Source organism: Lactuca saligna, chromosome 2, assembly GCF_052625555.1.
Source record: "Lactuca saligna cultivar CGN05327 chromosome 2, ASM5262555v1, whole genome shotgun sequence".
Classification (NCBI taxonomy): Eukaryota; Viridiplantae; Streptophyta; class Magnoliopsida; order Asterales; family Asteraceae; genus Lactuca; species Lactuca saligna.
Genome location: NC_136418.1, coordinates 26,424,708 through 26,447,120, shown reverse-complemented (window position 1 = coordinate 26,447,120; position 22,413 = coordinate 26,424,708).

The window sequence follows — 22,413 nt, the reverse complement described above, 5'->3', positions numbered from 1 at the left end:
ATGACACCAACTAAAAAGGTAGACATGACACCATTTGAGATTTGATGTGGAAAAGCTCCATATTTATCTTACTTGAAGGTTTGGGGTTGTGAAGTTTACGTTAGACAGGAAACGTCAAGTAAACTCGAACCTAAGTCTACCAAAATGCCTATTTGTAGGATCCCCAAAAGATCGTTTAGGTTATTACTTCTACATCCCTACTGAGAATAAATCTTTATTTCACGAAAAGCTGAATTCTTAGAAAACAAATTTCTAATGGATGAAGCAAGTGGGAAGTGCACGAAACTTGAAGAAGATTAAGAACCTCAAGCCGATGTAACTCAAGTTGGCACTAGTACTCAACAAGAGATTGTTGAAGATGAAGAAATAGTTGTTCTTCAAACCTGATTAAACACAAGGCATTCGCAAATCCAGTAGGACTCATCAGAAACCTGAGAGATATGGATTTCTCATTGATGAGTGCTTCAAGATGATGAATGTTGATGAGCCTATCAACTATTGAAATGCAATGACAGATCTTGAATCTAGAAAATGGCTTGAAGTCATGAACGCAAAGATACAATCCATGGGAGAAAACCAAGTTTGGGATTTGGTTTAGCTTCCTACCCATTGTAAGACTGTTGAGAGTAAGTGAGTCTTCAAGAAGAAGACTGGCATGGATGGGAATTTATACATATTTAAAGCAAGATTTGTTGCAAAAGGATTCACTCGGACTCAAGGACTTGATTATGATGAAACTTTTTGTCACACCCCAAAACCGGAACAGTGGAAACGTTCGGGGGTAGAGGACGTCATATACAGTATCACAACACAGCATAATAGTAAACAAGCAAACAACATCATCCATTGCATTAATAATATAATTTAATACAAGTATGTTCGGTATAGTTTAGATGACACCAAAAATATAAATCAAAATATAAGATGAGTCTTGAATGCGCTCCATATTCTCAAAAACTGGTATCGGTACCTATCTATTGATGACCTGAGAATACAAGTTATTTTGAAAGAGTTTATCAGCTTTAAAGTTGGTGAGTTCATAAGTATTTTAGTGTCATTGTTTGCATCAAAATGTTTGTAACAGTGTTTGAAGTACGAGTTTGTAAACGTTTGTAGTAAAAGTATGTGAATGCTTGTAAATGTTTGTAACTTCTAGAAAATCCTATATTTTCTACTAAAGTAGCCTTCCACCCAGGCACGACTGTTTTGTTTCTTGTAAAAGTGTATAATTTTCCCAAGTGTAACTATCATTATCAAAATATAGTTTATACATTATTGTTTATGTGAAATGATCACAAAGCGAATGCAAAGGGGAAATTAATATAGTACTGTAGTGTTGTATTATAGTAACTACTGATGTACTAACTACCTTAAACTGGATTTATATCAAGGTATTATGTGATTAACTGTACCGTATTATCGACTATGAACACGACGATGAAAGACGTCGGAAGTAATGACATTTGGCACCTGAAGACCTGCAGGTCCTACTATAGCTAGCAGCAAGGTGTAGGATAGTCAATCCAGTATAGATCCATACGCAAACTAACGCTCTCCCTCCAGGAGATTCTGGCTACAAATCGGGCCATGGCAATGAAGACATGCCCCGAAACAATGGTTCACATTTATGTTATAGTATACTTGTATATGTAATGTATGTACTAGCATAGTGAATGTATAGTTTCTCATCATAGTATCGTTGTATAGTTTCTCATAATAGTATCGTTGTATAGTTTCTCATCATAGTATAGTTGTATAGTTTCTCATAATAGTATCGTTGTATAGTTTCTCATCATAGTATAGTTGTATAGTTTCTCATAATAGTAAGTATTGACTCATGAATGAATTGACTCTTTGTATGCTTCATTGAACCAGTAGTAATGAGTAGTATATCCCTAACTATACCTATTATAGTTACTAGTAGAATCGTTTGTATGACTGAATGTATTGAACTGAGATAAAAGTCTTTATATCTATACATATATACATAATATATAACTAAGGATCCAATGACACTCGGACAAACAACAGGGTACTCTAAGTCTACAACCAAACAAGGAATAGGAAATAAAGTGAGTTGCCAGTCCTAAGTCCTTCAATCCTTACTTATATAACTATATATGTAAAGACATGGTTTTAACAATATATAAGTTTGAAGCTATAATAGAAAAGGTTTGATACATAAAAGTGAGTTTGGTAAAGATTTTAACATGTAAAATAGTTTGATAAGCAGTTTGAAGTCATTTGTTTAGTAAAATACTTTGAAAGTATGGTAAATCCATATGTTTGATAGTTATTAATCACATGTGATTTGATATAATAACTATGATATTCAACTTGTATCCCCCTAAAATCATTTAAAAGATTGGTTAAGGGGTATGAACTCACCTATAGTGAGTGGTTTGGATGAAAGTGTTGGATAAGGTGCTAGGGGTCAAGTAAAGACTTGAACTCACACACTGATCCTATTTAACATATAAATACACATATATGTATCTAATTTGTGATTATAACACTAATTAAGCAAGTAAAGATACCCTAGAACACGAAAAACACTTTTGATTCAAGTGTTATAAGATCATAGAGTTGCATCGAAGGGTTGTAGGGCTTTGCTTTGAAGTTTAAAGTCCAAGAGTAAACTCATATGGAGTTTACAGCCTAAGGTTTACGGCCCTAGTGGGTTTATGACCGTAAACCCATGGCAACTCCTACTATTTTGTTGTTTAATGTCCTTAGTTCATGTAGGAAGGGCTCTGGTCCAATAACCAGACATTAGGAGGTAGTGGTGGCACATATGCACCGCCTTATGGTGTTTACGACCCAAGGAGATTGCCTTGGCCATAATTGTAATGTCCGGGTTTCGGGGATAAGCATTTTAGACGATGTAATAGTCTAGGTCAACTATTTCAACTCTTTTTCAAGTAATAAAGATGAAATATTTGAGTATTATGTGAATTATGTCTATTTATGTGCTTATTATTTAATTATAAATGTATAATTAATAAAGAATAAAAATAAGCGTCAAAATTAAAGTGTGAGATAAGCCTGATATCTCTACAGTAGTGGTCGAAACAAGGATTCCGAGGATATAAAGAACGCTGATATCCGAGTTATAACGAAGAAGTTATGACCTATCGATGTTTCGCGACGGAACCGGCACGCTACCGGGAAGCGTAAATAGTTAAATTACGATAGAGCTAGATTTAGCGTTAGCGATCTAAACGAAAGTCGTAGAATATGTTAAACCAAGAGTGTACATAAAAAGAACGCCCAAATCTGACTTCGTATGAAGAAGTTATGATTTTTCGAAGTTTCGGCTTAGCAGTGTACAGCCCAAAATTCGAATATTAGATCGAGCGGTTTTTAGCCGACACAACCTAAACGAGAATCGAAGATCTGGTTAAGAGTGGCGTAACGAGAAAAAGATAGGTGAAAACGGACATTGGATAAAGAAGTTATGAATTTTTAACGGGCCAATCCTGTCCCAGCCTGTTAATAATATAACTTTTAAAATAAAGTCAAAATTAGCCGACAGAGTCTAAACGAATGTTGTAGAGTACGTTCCCACCGTCGTGTGGATATAAAGAACGTAGAAAACAGAGCTCGTACGCAAAAGTTACGAATTTTTAAAGTTGAAACATGAAATTGCGAGACCTGATGAAGAATCGATGACATGGCAGTGATCTAGACCGTCCATCGCAGATCAGAGGTCGCCTCGGATTCGAACACGTTGCTCCTCGCCTATGCCCCGCGTCCGAATTCGGTATGCCCCGCGTACCCTCGCTCTTATCCGCTCCGAGTGCAAGACAGCTGGAGGCTCGCTGGCAACCTCATCCGAAGATACACGCCGCGTAACCAAGGATTACGCCCAGCGTAGTCCGAGGCCTCGCAGGCTATAAAAGGGGGTGAGGGTCTTCGGATTTTTCACACCTTTCTTCACTCTCTCTTTAAGATCTTTCTTTCTCTAGGGTTTTGAACCATCCCCTAAGCCTAGGTGATCCCCTAGCACCCGAAGGAAGCCCCAAGGCTCCCAGAGTCCCGAGAAAAAAGGGTCTTTCAGTTTCAGAAACGCTGCTTCGAGCAAAGCCTGGTTTTCTTTAAAATCCGTTGTAAGTGAGCTACGCTTACGCAATTTTTAATATAGCTTTCAAATAATTATAGTAATGTTATTAGGTCCTTAAAATAATTATTTGGGCTATTATTATGATTTATATTGAGTGTTATTTAACGCTCATCGTGGTTGATATTAGACTAAGCCCTAGTGGTATTGATACTAGGTTTTATCGAAGGAAAATTGTTTTGAGAGTATCGAAGCATTGTCCGAGTGCTGATTCACCACGTTTCAGGTGAGTGCATAGTTACTTTCATCTTACACATATATATGAAGTATTTTATATATTACGTGCAATGTGTGAATATTATCTATATACTTGCTATCTATGTTGGATGAGTGTTTTTATACAAGTTTTAAATGATTTAAACTGTATATGTATTTTATATTTACGAAAATGTTGGGGGTAAAACATGGGTGGATGTAATAGGTGATGTGTGATAAAATGATGAGAGGCCTCAATGTTGTTGTTGTTAATCCAGTCATCTAGTAGAGTATAGATGATGACCACAGACTCTTCTAGACAGTCCAGTGGAACGCTGGTAGGCTCGCAACCTATAGGTGTTGTGAACGATGTGTTCACCGGTGTACTCCATCCCCCACATGGTTGCCTTTAGGACATTTATTGCGAAGGAACCCCCTTAGCAATAGTGTCCATCCCGATGATGATCCTTAGGATAAGTCCCTTATGATAGGTGTTTAGGGACGTAATGTGAGGATAACGGGAATAAGTAATCGGGTTATTATTGGTTGATGAAATTAATAAACTTATTTATTGTGGGTTGAAAACCCTATGTGCTCACCAAGCTCCCAAGCCTGACCCACTCAGTTTTATGTATTACAGGTAGTAGCGCTAGAGCATAGTTGTGATGTGTTGGGATGAGGGATTACGGATATAGGCCTGTAGATATGAAATAATGTAGTCAGGCTTATATTGTATTGTTTATACTTATGTACTATATCGAACATGACATCCTGAGTCTTTTAATGAAATACATTTCTAAGGAAATGCTTTTGATAAATCTTTATCATATTATTGTTTTGGGACAAATTCTGCAACTCTTTTATTAAATGTTACTCTGATTTTGAAATAAATTATAAACAAAACAGGTCTTTTCTAGCCATGATTTTGGGGATGTCACAGTTGGTATCAAAGCATTAGTTTAAGCGAACTAAGAATTTGTAGGATTTCTAGACTTAAACTTAGAATTCTAAGCGATGATTGTGAGGCGTGAGCACTAGCTTATTTTAGGAATTGTGCCTAAAATGCTTTTATGTGCTAAATGCTTTGTGCCTGATATGCTGTTATTTGTTCGGATCTTTGGTCTGTTGTTGACCGGATCTGGAAACCTTATGTGTTTAGGATTCTAAAGTATGACTAAGATATTAGAACTAGCATATAAACGTTTCGAAGTGATAAGGATGATTTGAATGTCTATCCTAAATAAAGATCTAAATTCACCTTATTCAGTGTATAGATCAAAATGACAAGAGCTCGCAGTGGAGCTGGGAATGCGAATGGGAATGGGAATCAACCCCTACTGATTCAGCAAATACATGTTGCAGTAGAAGTTAAACCTGAGCCAGTCACCAAGGCTGGAGTTCAAGCCATGATTCAGGTTATGCTAGCTGAACAAAGGGAAGAAATTAGATAGATGTTCCATGAAAATAGGGACGAACCTACCATACACGTTGATCCGACCGAGCCAATTCTCGAGCAATCTGAGGAAGGAAACTACAACCACCAAGGGAGTCAAGTAGGGACTCAAGGTGAAAAAAGGGATGGCCCGGAGAGGAGAAACAACAAGGATGGGCGGATGTACAAGAACTTCTTGGGTGCGAAACCACCAAGTCTCTCAGGAAGCCCAAAGCCTGTTGAGATTATGGATTGGATCTCCGAGATGGAGATGGTGTTTCAAAGCTGCGAATGCAGCGAGAAGCAAAAGACCGTCTTCGATGTGAGACAACTGAAAACTGGAGTCTTGAGTTGCTGGAAATTGTTAGCAGATACGATGCCAAGAGGAGAAGATTTGAAGATGTCATGGGAGGAGTTCTTGGAACAGCTGAAGATGCAATATTGTTAAGAGATAAATATGATCGACCTGAACAATGAGTTCCAAAACTTGAGGAAGGGAAGAATGAGCGTTGACGACTACGCTACTGCATTCATGGATAATATGAAGTTGTTTCCATACCTAGTGCCAACCAAACTCTCCAAAATTGAGAGGTTCGCGAACGGATTGCCCGTTGACTTTGGCCCAACAGTCAAGATGGCAACTACACTGAAATGAGTTGTTCGAGCAGCTAAAAATGTGGAAACCCAACAGAAAGAAAGGGGTCTGGAAAGGGTCAAGGTTGGTGAAAAACAAAAGTTTGATGGATCCTCAAAGTCCAATAAGAAGAGTAGATTCTCGAAGTCTGGTTCGAGAGGAGGAGGATCAGAAGCGAAGTGGTGTGACAAGTGCAAGAAGAAGCACACTGGGAAATGTAACAGGGGAGTCACTTTTTACAAGTGTGGAAAACCAGGGCACTATGCCAACGAATGTACCCTCACCCAGAAGGCATGTTACGGGTGAAATGAGGAGGGCCAGGTTTTGAAGGACTGCCCGAAGAAGAAGGAGGCAGGGAGACCCAACATACCACCAAAGCTGAAGGCGAGAGCCTTCCAAATGACGCTCGAGGCTGCGAAGGAGGCAACAAACGTTGCTTCAGGTACCTTTCTTGTAAATGGTTTACCTGCCAACATACTATTTGATTCAGGAGCAAACTAGTCGTTTGTATCCCATAAGTTTGGTGGAATATTAGCACTGCCTATAGAAAAACTTGATGATGCCCTAATTGTGGAAGTTGCCAGTGGCAAGTTCATATCTGTTAGTAACCATATTAGGAACATCGTCATCGACCTGAACGGAAATGAATTCCACGAGGATTTATTACCCATAGAGTTAAACGGTTTCGACATCGTTTTGGGAATGGATTGGCTTAGCACCAACGACGCTGAGATTCTTTGCAGGAAGAAGATAGTAAGGGTAAACACACCCGGAAAGGGATCATTTATGGTGTACGGGGACAAACGCAGAGTGAATTCTGGAATCATCTCCCTGATGAAAGCCAGGAAATGTTTGTCCAAAGGATGTGCATCATACTTGGCATTCGTAATCGATGCTAAGAAGGAAATGAAGGAGGTGCATAATATACCAGTTGTGTGCGATTTTCCGGAAGTTTTTCCCGAAGATCTTCCCAGATTACCACCTGATAGACAAGTGGAGTTTCGGATAGACTTGTTACCCGGTACAACACCGATAGCAAAGGCATCTTACCGATTAGCACCGACGGAGATGAAGGAGCTTATGATGCAACTTCAGGAGCTATTGGAAAACGGTTTCATTCGACCTAGTTCATCACCCTGGGGAGCTCCAGTGTTATTCATAAAGAAGAAGGACGGAAGCATGAGAATGTGTATAGACTACCGAGAGCTGAACAAGGCAATGGGGAAGAACAAGTATCCATTACCGAGGATTGATGACCTATTCGACCAGCTGCAAGGTTCGAGCTACTTCTCAAAGATCGATCTTAGGTCGGGATATCATCAACTGAAGGTAAGAGAGCAGGATATTGAGAAGACTGCATTTAGAATGAGATATGGACACTACGAGTTCTTGGTTATGTCATTTGGGCTAACCAATGCTCCAGCAGCATTCATGGATTTGATGAACATGGTTTGTAAACCATTCATCGATAAATATGTGATAGTGTTCATTGACGACATTCTGATCTACTCGAAAAGCCAAGAAGAGCATGGTAAGCATCTACGAGAAGTGTTGGAAGTGTTAAAGAAGGAGAAGCTTTACGCTAAGTTCTCCAAGTGTGATTTTTAGATCCAAGAAGTCCAATTCTTGGGTCATGTGGTTAACCAAGAAGGGATAATGGTTGACCTAGCAAATATCGAAGCTGTAATGAAGTAGGAACGACCAAAAAGTCCCACAAAGATTCGAAGCTTTCTAGGATTAGCTGGATATTACCGATAATTAACCAAGGCTTTTCTTCGATAGCATCTCCATTGACATCTTTGACCCATAAAGGATCTACATATACGTGGAATGAGAAGCATGAAGAAGCGTTCGAGAAGCTGAAGAAGAAGCTATGTGAAGCACCGATACTTTCTCTACCCGACGAAGTTGAAGACTTCGCGGTCTATAGTGATGCATCTGGAGTCGGGTTGGATTGTGTTCTGACCCAAAGAGAAAAGGTGATAGCATACGCATCTCGACAATTGAAGGAACACGAAAAGAAATACCCTACTCACGATTTGGAGTTGGCGGTAGTAGTTTTTGCTCTAAAGATATGGAGGCATTACCTCTACGATACAAAGTGCAAGCTGTTCACTGATCATAAGAGTCTCCAGTATCTCTTTAATTAGAAGGAGTTGAACATGAAACAACGACGCTAGCTGGAGTTACTCAAGGACTACAGCTGTGAGATACTTTACCACTCTAGTAAAGCCAGTGTTGTCGCGGATGCTCTCAGTCGGAAAGTCAATCTTGAAAGGAAAAGGCCAAGAGCGTTGAGAATTGAAGTTGTCTCGACCATTATGGAAAGTATAAAGAAAGCTCAAGAGGAAGCTTTTGAGAAGAATGACCGAAAGGGGGAACGTTTGGGGAAAATGTTGGGGTTCGGTACAAACAACCAAGGGTTGAAGGTATTCCAAGATCGAATTTGGGTACCAAAGACGGGAGGAATAAGAAATCTTCTAATGGAAGAAGCACACGAAATCATGTACTCGATTCATCCCGGTAGCACTAAAATGTATAGGGACCTAAAACCCTACTACTGGTGGCCGATGATGAAACTCGATGTTGCGAAGTATGTGGCCGAGTATGTTACTTGTGCGAGAGTCAAGGCACACCATCAGAAACCGTATGGGAGTTTAGAACCTTTGCCTGTACCCGTGGGTGAATGGGAAGACATCACGATGGATTTTGTGACTAAACTACCCAGGATGAAGAACGATCACGACATGATTTGGGTGTTCGTGGATCGGTTCACTAAGAGTGCACACTTCATAGCTGCCAACGAAAGGTGGTCTATGGATAAGCTTGCAAATGCTTACGCGAAGGAAATTGTAAGACTTCACGGTGTACCTCTAATGATTGTGTCAGATCGTGACAGCCGTTTACAAAATTGTGTTTGAGTACAGCTTACTATCCAAAGACTGATGGTTAGAGCGAGAGAATGATTCAAACACTTGAGGATATGCTAAAAGCGTGTACCCTTGATTTCGAAGATAGCTGGGATGAGCACTTGTGACATCCCGGAATTTCAATCTTGTACATTTAATCAATTCAATCAATATTCAACTCGTTTTTTTCGATTTCTAGTGTTATTCAAGGGGTCATTTAAGTGTTCTAAGCTTGTATATAACCAAGGTTGAGTTTAGGAATGAGTTGGAGTGTTGAATAGTGAGAAAATCGGGCCATACACACCTCTTGGAGGAGTGTACAGCCGCACACGTGGGTGTGCGGCCGCACACCCACTCCCTTGGCAACACACTCACTTTTGGGCAGCACCCTTACCCCTATATAAAGAGTAGCCCCCTTCCTTTCATTCTTTTAGCACCTTGGCAACACACAACCTCATTTCCTCCCAAGTTTCTCCAACTTTGAACCTCCTAAAGCTTCAAGAACGTGAGTACTTCTTTCTCTATCTTACAATTTATGAAATACCACTCTATCCCAAACTCTAAGTGTGCAAAAACGTCATGTTCTTCGTGCTTGGAAGTGAGTGTGGCTGCACACCCTCTTGGGGTGGCCGCACACCCTTAAAACACCCTCCAAAGTGAGAGTTTAACTTCCATAATCGATGTAGACATGCCCCTAGCCTGGTTGCACCTTGGAATGGACATTTTGGGCATCATTTTGAGAGGTGTATGACCGCACACACCTGTGTACAGCCGCACACACCCTTATGTGATAGCACACTCCAAGTGTGCGGCAGCACACCCAAGTGTGCCACCACACACTCTTGTGTGCGACCATACACTCATTTTAGAGCCATAAACCCACCTCTAGGACCCCTATCTTGCACTTCAATTGAGTATATACCTTGAACACTTTGTGAATGTGAGTATGGAACTTGAGAGCACTTCAAAGACACCGCATTTCATGAGTATATGGCCGCACACCCATGGCCGCATACACACTACAAGTGGCCATACACCCCTAACTCAATCCTACAAGGTCCTATCACTTGGTGCAAGTAATTTCAAGTCCCTAGAGTGATTTCCAATGGTATTTGGTAGTGAAATACCTTCATTTGACTCGTTTATGTGTCATTGCGTGTTAATTAGGATCAAATCGTGTTCAAGACTTCACTTGAACACCCGGCTCTTCGTATCGATCCTTCAATCAAACCACTTACCCAAGATGAGTTCATACCCCTATATTTTTCCGTATTTTTAATGTTTTTAGGGGGGATACAAGCTAAACATAAATGTTTTCAAAACTCATGAACTTCTCATACTTTAACCCTTTTGTACTGTGTTGAGCATAAGGGTCGTTTTTCACTAAAATTTCATAGTTTTCCGGATTCGCTATTCACTATGTTACTCATGCAAACTATAATCGGTATAGTTTGGGATTTTTCTAAACATAACAAGTATACAAACTTTCACTACTAAACGTAAGCACTAAGAACAGGAATAGTTTACAGTTTGCACCACTACTCTATCACGTTTTTCAATCAAACCACTTACCCAAGGTGAGTTCATACCCCTACATTTTTCCGTATTTTTAATGTTTTCGGGGGGGATACAAGCTAAACATAAATGTTTTCAAAACTCATGAACTTCTCATACTTTAACCCTTTTGGACTGTGTTGAGCATAAGGGTCGTTTTTCACTAAAATTTCATAGTTTTCTGGATTCGCTATTCACTATGTTACTCATGCAAACTATAATCGGTATAGTTTGGGATTTTTCTAGACATAACAAGTATACAAACTTTCACTACTAAACATAAGCGCTAAGAACAGGAATAGTTTACAATTTGCACCACTACTCTATCACGTTTTTCATAACTGTATTTATCTCTACGAATGGTATACATTCGGATTTTCACTATGGTAGAACGTTACTACACTGCATGTAAACTAGATTGTACGATACTGTGAGGTGCTACTTCACTACTGTACCCTTAGGTGTACAAGGATAAATCCTATCATAGTATAACTAGAGTCTCCTGGAGGGAGAGTATGAGATTTGTGAATAGATCTATACGGGACTGACAATCCCACACCCGGATTGCTAGCTACAGTTGGGCAGGCATGCCAAGGGTGACAAATGTCATTTAACTCGATGCCTGAAGAACGTTGGAAAGGTCTCTAGTGATATCAAGTATGGTTATATGACTCGCATTATGTATAAATCACCTTTAGTTTACAATCTGACACTCTTCAACAGTTTTATTTATGCTAAATAGAACTAAAACACACTACGTACACTGGCCAAAGACAGGGTTTTCAAACGGAACTAATTATGCAATGGATTCAAATACAAAATACTTATAATTCATGATTAGCTTTAGCTAGTCACATGAGGTAGTATTTTCGCATATCACTACAATTTTCAGTAACGGACATTCATGGTTTTATACGGAATCGATAACGCTAGATTTTTACTAAAGAAAATATCGGATTTTCTTGGAAACATATGGTTTACTACAGAAATGATAACACTACATTTTCATTAAAGAAAATATCAGATTTTCTTAAAACTATACAAACATTTCTGCTAGCTCATCAAAAAGTTTCATTACAAACTACTACTTATGAACTCACCAGCTTTATGCTGCTATTTTTAAACTGCTTGTATTCTTAGGAAATCAGTAGACAGGTACTTGTTGGGTTTTTGAGGAGTTGGAGCAATAAGAGTTTAATTTTTATATTATATATATATTATGTATGATGAAATCCAAACAAGTTTAAGATAATTTCCAAATTGATGTAAACATTTTTATTTAAGTATTCAATGTAATGGATTGCGTTGCTATGATTGCGATTATACATTGGTTTTGATGCTATACATGACATCCTCCACCCCTGAACGTTTTCGCCATTCTGGTTTTGGGGTGTGACAGATTGTTATCAGAGCCCTTGTTTATAGCGATCTAGTATACCAAACCTTACATGGTATACAACTATAATCACTAAAGGGGCCTAAGTGCTCTACACAAAAAAATATACTTTCAAAAATATAAGTATTTTTATAAAAGTATACAAGCATGCGTACCTAACAGAATTTGTGTCATTAATGGAACAACACAAAAAGTATTTGGATGTTAGGACACTCCGGTTAAACTTGGACAGTTATGTAATCATGTTTCGGGTGGATATAGCCCGATCAACTATATTCAATCAAAACATGACCAACATGTGCTTGGGAGTGACGGTGGTGTTACAGCAGGCCTAAAACTTACCAAAAACATTCATTAGAAAATACTATAGGAGTATTTCGCTAGAGCCAAATTCAATGAGGAGATTCATTCTTAGTGTTGCTACCTATCTATTTTGTAGCGATAACTTAGTTACATTAGTAAACTTTCGGTACTTATCGCAGGGTAGAACACTATTATTATTAGGATGAGATATATTTTTTTTATATATCTTGAGGACTTACCATCCTCTTCTTCCTGATTGTTTCTAGAGAAAGATGCCTCCTCGACCAAGACCCATCAGAAGAAACGACAACACTCCGCCACCACCACCACCCCCTCAATTCGACCCCATCATGTTTCAGGTAGCAGTTACAGCCACCGTGACGGCAGCAATGGCACAAGTGAACTCTAGTGGGGCTGGAGGTGGAACCAACCCACAAAGACAAGACGGAAGTCAGGGAAAACAAAAGGAATGTTCCTACATGGACTTCATGACCGCGAAACCCAAGTCCTTCGACGGAAACAGAGGAGTCATCGATCTGACTCGATGGTTCGAGAAGATCGAATCCATCTTCGAAATTTATGCATATTCTGAAGCCAACAAGGTGAAGTTCGCCGCCTGTACCTTCACTGACAGAGCTTTGACCTGGTGGAATGGTCAAGTCAAAACCCTAACCCTGCCAGTAGCTAATGCCATGGGTTGGGAAAGACTGAAGGAACTCATGCTGGCTGAATACTACCCGAGGGGCGAGGTGCAAACGTTGGAGCACGAACTTTGGAACTTGAAGATGAAGGGTTCTAACATTGCTGCTTACACTGCTAGATTCTGTGATCTGACACTTCTCTGTCCGGGAATGGTCACCCCGGAAAGCAAGAAAATTGAGAGGTACATCTGGGGGCTGACACAACCCACCAAGGGAAATGTCTTGGCTGCTAGACCGACTACGTTTGAGAGTGCCAAGGATCTGGCACAAATTCTGATCGATAATGGGGCTGATCTAGACGAAGTGGCAACTGTTTCTGAGCCACAAAAGGAAAGTGGTGGGAAGAAGAAGAAATCATGGAACAAATGCAAGGGTTAGTCTTCGCAGGAGCCCTCCAAGAAACAACAAATAGTGGCAGTTCATGCTGTTACTGCTCCTGCTGCTGCCCCAGCTACTGTTCCAACCACCCAAACTCCTACCGGTGTTTATGCTGGGAAATTACATTTGCGCAACCAGTGTAACTTCCATCATCACGGACCCTGCCGTGAGTTGAGTTGCAACAGCTGTGGGAAGAAGGATCACACAGCTCGATACTGCAAGGTGCCAACCCAACCCACCAACCAGACTGTGGGAGCAGGTACTGGTCAATCTTGTTATGGATGTGGAGAGGTTGGGAATTTCAGGAGAAATTGCCCCAAGGCAATGACTGGTGGCAATACAAGGAGAGTTTTGGCAATGGGCCAGAATGAAGCGGTCGCTGATCCTACCGTTGTTACGGGTATGTTCCTCCTTGACAACTCTCATGCATGCATTCTTTTCGATTCTAGTGCGGAAAGGAGTTTTGTTAGTCATGCATTCAAACATCTAATCAAATGTAAATCCAAAACTTTAACTGAAACGTTCTCCGTCGAGATGGCTAATAGAGAGAAAGAGAGTGCGAACAACATATTCCTAGGATGTACTCTTACCTTAGGCGATCATTCCTTCCCTATCGATCTTATGCCTGTATCTATCAAGAGTTTCGATGTAATTATCGGTATGGATTGGTTAAGCCCCAATCGTGCTGATATCCTTTGTTTCGAAAAAGCTATTCGCCTCAACCTTCCCTCTGGCGAAGCCCTAATGATTTATGGTGACAAACTTAGTTCGAACCTTCGTATCATATCGTGCATCAAAGCTCAGAAGTACCTACGGAAGGAATGCTATGCGTTTCTAGCTCATGTCATTGATGGGATGCAAAAAGTTAAAAAACTTGAGAGCATCCCCGAAGTCTGCAACTTTCCTGATGTCTTTTCTGAAGATCTCCCAGGAATTCCTCCCGAACATCACGTCGAGTTTCATATCGACTTAATCCCCGGAGCTACTCCTGTAGCTAAGTCTCCCTACCGTTTAGCGCCAGTAGAGATGAAAGAATTATCCAACCATCTCAATGAGCTGATCAACAAAGGATTCATAAGGCCGAGTTCCTCACCCTGGGGAGCTCCGATCTTATTCGTGAAAAAGAAAGATGGATCCTTTCGGATGTTCATTTACTACCGAGAGCTGAATAAGCTGACCATAAAGAACCGATATCCCTTTCCCAGAATCGACGATCTCTTTAACCAACTTCAGGGAGCCATTTATTTCTCAAAGATAGATCTAAGATCAGGGTACCATCAGTTGCGAGTCCACGAGAATGATGTGCCTAAGACAACATTCTGAACTCGATATGGACATTACGAATTTGTAGTAATGCCCATTGGTTTGACCAATGTACCGAAAATATTCATGGACTTGATGAATCGAGTGTGCCATCATTTCTTAGACAAGTTTGTAATCATGTTCATCGATGACATACTTGTCTATTCGCGGAGTGATGGTGATCATAAACACCACTTGAGGCAGGTGTTGGAAACATTAAGGGCGGAAAAGCTATACGCGAAGTTTTCGAAGTGCGAGTTTTAGATCACGAAGGTAAATTTCATTGGGCACCTTGTTAGCAAGGAAGGTGTTCACATAGACCCTTCCAAGATCAAAGCGATAGAGAATTGGTCTGTACCTAAAACACCCACAGAAATCCGGCAATTCTTGGGCCTCGTGGGCTATTATCGTAGGTTCATCCAGAACTTCTCCATAATAGCTAATCCCTTAACTACCCTGACACCGAAAGGTGTAACCTTTAGTTGGGGAGTCAAACAAGACAATGCATTTCAACCATTGAAGCAGGCCCTGTGTAGCGCACCTATCTTGTCCCTGCCCGAAGGGACGGAAGACTTCGTGGTCTATTGCGACGCATCCAATCAGGGCCTAGGCTGTGTACTCATGCAGTGAGGAAAGGTCATCGCCTATGCCTTAAGGCAGTTGCAGACACACGAGGTCAATTATACAACTCACGATCTAGAGTTGGGAGCAGTTGTCTTTGCATTGAAAATCTGGAGACATTAACTCTATGGAACCAAGTGCACTATCTTCACCGACCATAAGAGCTTGCAAAACATCCTTGATCAGAAAGAGGTAAACATGAGATAGCAACGATGGGTAGAGCTACTCAGTGACTATGAGTGCGAAATTCGATACCATCCCGACAAGGCCAATGTGGTAGCAGATGCCCTTAGCCGAAAGGAATACTCCGGGCGAAAGGTGAAGGCATTGATAATGACCGTTCATTCCCATCTATCCGGACAAATCAGCGAGGCTCAACAGGAAGCCTTGAAACCAGAGAAAGTGATGGATGAAGCATTGAGGCGAATGGACAAGAACTTAGAGGTTAAGGGGGACGGAGTGTACTATTTCATGAACCGGATCTGGACCCAAAAGTTCGGTGGGTACAGAGAGGTTGTCATGAATGAGGCTCACAAGGCAAAATACTCCATTCACCCCGGTTCAGATAAGATGTATCTGGATCTCAAACAACTTTATTGGTGGCCAAACATGAAAGCGGAGATTGCAACCTTTGTGGGCAAGTCTTTGACTTGCGCCAAGGTGAAGGTGGAATATCAGAAGCCCTTAGGTTTACTTTAGTAGCCAAAAATACATGAGTGGAAGTGGGAAATGATAACAATGGATTTTATCACCAAGTTACCTAGATCCCCGAGTGGGCAAGATGCCATCTGGGTGATTGTCGATCTGTTGACTAAATCCGCCCACTTCCTGCCAATCAAAGAAAACTTCAAGATGGAGAGACTTACACGGATCTACATGCAAGAAATAGTTCGCCTTCATGGGGTACCTATATCCATTATCTCTGACCGAGATAGCAGGTTCACCTCAAGGTTCTGGCAATTGCTTCAGAAGGCATTTGGAACTAAGTTGGATATGAGCACTGCTTATCATCCTCAGACTGATGGAAAATGTGAGAGAACAATTCAAACATTGGAAGATATGTTGAGAGCCTGCGTCATCGACTTCGGCGCGTCGTGGGACACTCATCTTCCTTTGGTCGAATTTTCCTACAACAACAGCTACCATACTAGCATCAAGGCTGCGCCGTTTGAAGCCCTCTACGGCTGCAAGTGCAGATCCCCTATGTGTTGGGCTGAAGTAGGTGACACGCAGTTAGTCAAGGGTCAAGTCCCTGACAACACTGTCACTGGTCCTGAATTCATCCGAGAGACAACATAAAAGATCGTGCAAATTAGAGAGCGACTGAAAGCATCTCGGGATAGACAAAAGAGCTACGTCGATAAGAGACGGAAACCCTTGGAATTCCAGGTTGGTGACCACGTCCTTCTGAAGGTCTCTCCCTAGAAAGGCATGATACATTTCGGAAAACATGGAAAGCTAAACCCAAGGTACGTTGGACCATTCGAGATCCTTGCTAGGATCGGTCCCGTAGCATACAAACTCCAGTTACCTTGAGAGCTCAACAAAATCCATCTTGTCTTCCATATGTCGAACCTAAAGAAGTGTCTGTCCGATGATACACTTGTGATTCCTCTAGACGAGATCGAATTAGACGAGGGGCTACACTTTGTGTAAGAACCTGTCGAAAACATGGATCGGGAAGTGAAGCGTACAAAACAGAGTCGCATCCCGATAGTGAAGGTTCGCTGGAATGCCAAGCGGGGTCCTGAATTCACCTAGGAGCGTGAGGATTCAATGAAGCAGAAGTACCCCCATCTATTTCCAAGTTCATGATTGTACTTTATCCTTGAATTTCGGGACAAAATTCCCTCTAACGAGGGGATGATGTGACAACCCGAAATTTCAATCTTATACATTTAATTAATTCAATCAATATTCAACTTGTTTTGTCGATTTTTAGTGCTATTCAAGGGTCATTTAAGTGTTCTAAGCTTGTATATAACCAAGGTTGAGTTTAGGAATGAATTAGAGTGTTGAATAGTGAGAAAATTGGGCCATACACACCTCTTGGAGGAGTGTACGGTCGCACACATGGGTGTGCGGCCGCACACCCACTCCCTTGGCAACACACTCACTTTTGGGTAGCACCCTTACCCCTGTATAAAGAGTAGCCCCCTTCCTTTCATTCCTTTAGCACCTTGGCATCACACAGCCTCATTTCCTCCCAAGTTTCTCCAACTTTGAAACTTCTAAAGCTTCAAGAATGTGAGTACTTCTTTCTCCAGCTTACAATTCATGAAAGACCACTCTATCCCAAACTCTAAGTGTGCAAAAACTTCATGTTCTTCATGCTTGGAAGTGAGTGCGGCCGCACACCCTTAAAACACCCTCCAAAGTGAGAGTTTAACTTCAATAATCGATGTAGACATGCCCCTAGCCTAGTTGCACCTTGGAATGGACATTTTGGGCATCATTTTGAGGGTGTACGACCGCACACACCTGTGTACGGCCGCACACACCCTTGTGCAGCAGCACACTCTAAGTGTGCGGCAACACACCCAAGTGTGCGACCACACACTCTTGTGTGACCATACACTCGTTTTAGAGCTATAAACCCACCTCTAGGACCCCTATCTTGCACTTCATTTGAGTATATACCTTGAACACTTCGTGGATGTGAGTATGGACATTGAGAGCACTTCAAATACACTACATTTTATGAGTATACGGCTGCACACCCATTAGGTTGTACACCCATGGCCGCACACACACTACAAGTGGCCATACACCCCTATACTCAATCCTACAAGGTCCTATCACTTAGTGCAAGTAATTTCAAGTCCCTATAGTGATTTCCAATGGTATTTGGTAGTGAAATACCTTCATTTGACTCATTTATGTGTCATTGCGTGTTAATTAGGATAAAATCGTGTTCAAGACTTCACTTGAACACCCGGCTCTTCGTATCGATCCTTCAATCAAACCACTTACCCAAGGTGAGTTCATACACCTACATTTTTCCGTATTTTTAATGTTTTCAGGGGGGGATACAAGCTAAACATAAATGTTTTCAAAACTCATGAAATTCTTATACTTACACCCTTTTGTACTGTGTTGAGCATAAGGGTTATTTTTCACTAAAATTTCATAGTTTTCTGGATTCGCTATTCATTACGTTACTCATGCAAACTATAATCACTATAGTTTGGGATTTTTCTAAACATAACAAGTATAGAAACTTTCACTACTAAACGTAAGCACTAAGAACAAGAATAGTCTACAGTTTGCACCACTACTCTATCACGTTTTTCATAACTGTAATTATCTCTACGAACGGTATACATTCGGATTTTCACTACGGTAGAACGCTACTACACTGCATGTAAACTAGATTGTACGTTACTATTGTTGGATTAATGTCTAAGTCCATAACTATAATTGGTAAGACTTGACCCGACCCGGCATGGTCCATTTGGGTTGCATGGCATCATGCACTTGGATAGACTATAATGAGAGAAATAAGACACTTATGGTTATTAATATATTATAAGTTCTAGTATATTAATAATAAGAATAATAAGATTATTTAATTAGTATTGATCAAGAATTAATCTAGGATTAATTAAGTGATCAAAAGAAGACTAATTAAATATATGGGTTGATTGTGTAAATCATCCATACTTGTATAGTGGGCTAATGCTCCATGGATTATCTAGTTGGGCCAAAACCCATATGATGCTCCATGGATGCTCCATGGTGTATTTGAACCCATGGATCCAAGGAAATGGAAAGTCATGACAATTAGGGTTTACCCTAATTGTATAACTATATAAGCATCTTATTCTTGAGGAAAATCGGCCACTAGAGAGACTAGTATTATTCTTGAAGAGGGCTAGCCGATTTTCATGAAGTGTAGAATTCTCTCAAGTTATTCCAAGTGTATTTGGTGTTGTGTGAACCATTTGAGGTGTCACACTTGGGGCACTAGGCACTCAAGCTTCATGAAGACATTCTGCATCAAAGAGGTATTTATTCTATCTTGCTTTATTGATTGTTTTGTATGCTAGATTAGGATAATACCTTGGATGCTCATATTTGCATGTATAATAGAGAAAACATAGATCCAAGGTATTTAGGGTTGCATGTACACTTAGGAGTGTTAGAATGCTCATAACCCAACAGTGGTATCAGAGCCTAGGTTTGTTTTCTTGTTATACTTGCAAATGGAGCTGAAAAATCGAGTTTTGATGCTGTCAGCCCAGCACACTCGCCGAGTCCATGAAGGGACTCGACGAGTCCAAGGAAAAATGCATCCAACTCGCCGAGTTTTGTTCATGCACTCGATGAGTTGGACCCCAAACAGCATATCTTCGAGGTTTTTGGCTAGAAATGGACTAGGAACATTACCCTAAGTTGTTTTTAAACTTATAAACTTGTTTTTTAATGTGGTAATGTTCATGCTAATCCATTTTCAAAGATAATTGTCAATAGATTCATGTTTTGTATTAGTTTAAGGTTTAGACTAATTACATGAAAAAGTTTGATTTGAATTATCTTGTTCTTATGAGTTGCTTAGATTAATAGAAAAGTTAATTGAAATAGTTGCTTTCAATCCATTTTAATCTAAGAGTTGATTATAAAATGTGTTTGTGTAACTTGTCCTCAAGTTACATGAAGAGTCACATTAAAGACTCATAAAACTCATAAAATTGGCAAAGGTTACAAAAAATGAAGAGTCTAGTTCTAATTAATTGGAGTTATGACTCCATAATTTGTCCTCAAGTTATGGAGGACCAAGAGTCTCTTCATTAAATAAAAATAATAATAATAAAAAAATGTAACCTTAATTAATTCCATAAGTTATAAAATAAAGAAAAGTTAATTCTTTATTATTTTAAAGTCTTCCATAATTTGTCCTCAAGTTATGGAACTTGAAGAGTTTTTTGGATTAAAACTACTTTAAATACATAAATTATGGATTAATTAGTTTTGAATAGTTTCAAAACTTGCCCTCAAGTTTTGGAATTTGTAAAGTTTTCACTTATGAATACTTTAATTCCAAGTTAGCCCTTAGAATTTTAAAAGTTAAAATTTAACCCTTATACTTTATAATATTATAAGTTAATAATATATATATATATATATATATATATATATATATATATATATATGTATGTATGTATAAGAGTAAAGTCAGTCTTACCGCTAGTACGCCTCATTCACGAAGCCGGTCTATAAGGTGGGTATAAGGTTGTTGCCTATAAAATGGCAACTTAATGGGTGTCCACTCTCACCCACCGCTTGCTTGACCGGTGGAGGGTCGTTAGCCGAACGGGTTTGACAGGACTATAATTCTCCCTTCATTAAAAGTATTAATGATAAATACTAAGTAACTAAACTCTTAATAATACCCAATCCTAGTTACTTAGGAAAATGTGAATAAGGTGCTAATCCATGAAATTACACTTTACACTTTGTCTAAGTCGTTAGTGGAGCGTGTGTGGTTAACCGGCACACTAACTTGGACTTAACAAGGTAGGTAAAGGGTGACTTAATATTTATCATAGTATCGATGGAGCGTGTGTGGTTAACCGGCACATCGATTGAGGGGTAATTTATTAAGGGTACCAAGTAATTTTCATGGTTACTTCACACCTTGTTTTGTGATCCTCGGCATCCCAGTCACAAAACCTGAAGGGCACACTCGAGATTGAAACATGCCATTGAATAGTTCAATGAATCTCAAAAGATCTAGGAGTTTCAAAACCAATTAAAACCTAATAATACATTTCGTTTATCTTGGTGGAATTTGGTGAATCGTCATTCACCTACCTTCAAATTGTTTTATAGCTTGGATTACGACATACCTCTTCTAAGTTATAAAATAGTTTGTTGGGTCCTAGCCTTAATATTTCATATTGGGTGTATATTAAGGACTTTAAGATCAACTATCTTGAATATCTCCCAAAAGATGTCTGGTTTAGACATTTATGATCTTCCCAAATCTCTTGAAACAAGCTTTCCTAAATGAAGATGATGTCCCATGGAAATCATACTTCTTTCACCTCCTCCAATTATTCTCCCTAACCCACAAGTTCTTGAAAAGTTTAAGGTCACTCAAGCCCTATTGGCAAGGCAAGGTCTAGGTGTGATCACATCTTGGAGATGCAGTCACATATTGACAAGCCGGGAGAGTTGGGTGTCAAAGTCTTGAGAAAGTTGGTGGTTCAACTACTTTCTAAGTCACATAGTGAGTTCTTTTGGAACACCTATGAAACAGACTATGACAAGACCCTTAATGATCTTATCTGTTTGCTAAGATCAACTTCCTAAAACGTACTGGAGATTGACAATGATGACATTGGATATCTAGTAAAGCATTCTCTTCCCAATGGAAAGGGATCGGCCATAGTCAACTCGGTTGAACAAATGGTAAAGAGAAAAGCTAAGTCTATGATAGTCCTGTGTACCATTATCAAAGGGTCCATATGTTTATATTGCCAAAGGAAGGGGCATTGGTTGCGAAGCTGCAAAATTTTACCTAAGGATGTTAAAGTCAATAAGATTGACTCTACTTCAGGTAAAGTCCACTAATCTAACTCTGTTAAGTTTCTATTCTGAGATTCCTGATACATGATGTGACTGGGTCACATGGTAATGTTTTAAGAATCAAAGAATAGTGAAGGAACTTAAAGAAAGAATATGTTGAATCTGATCGCGTAGATGGATTTCTATCGCGTAGTTTGAAGATCGGATTCTTGAGCTACTTCTTAGGAGTTATGAGATATTGCTTAGGAATAGATAACGACAAGTTTCATATGGATTGTAAGGATAAGTTTTTCCGCATAGTTTTAAAATAAAAGAAAATTTTTGATTTTATTTATTT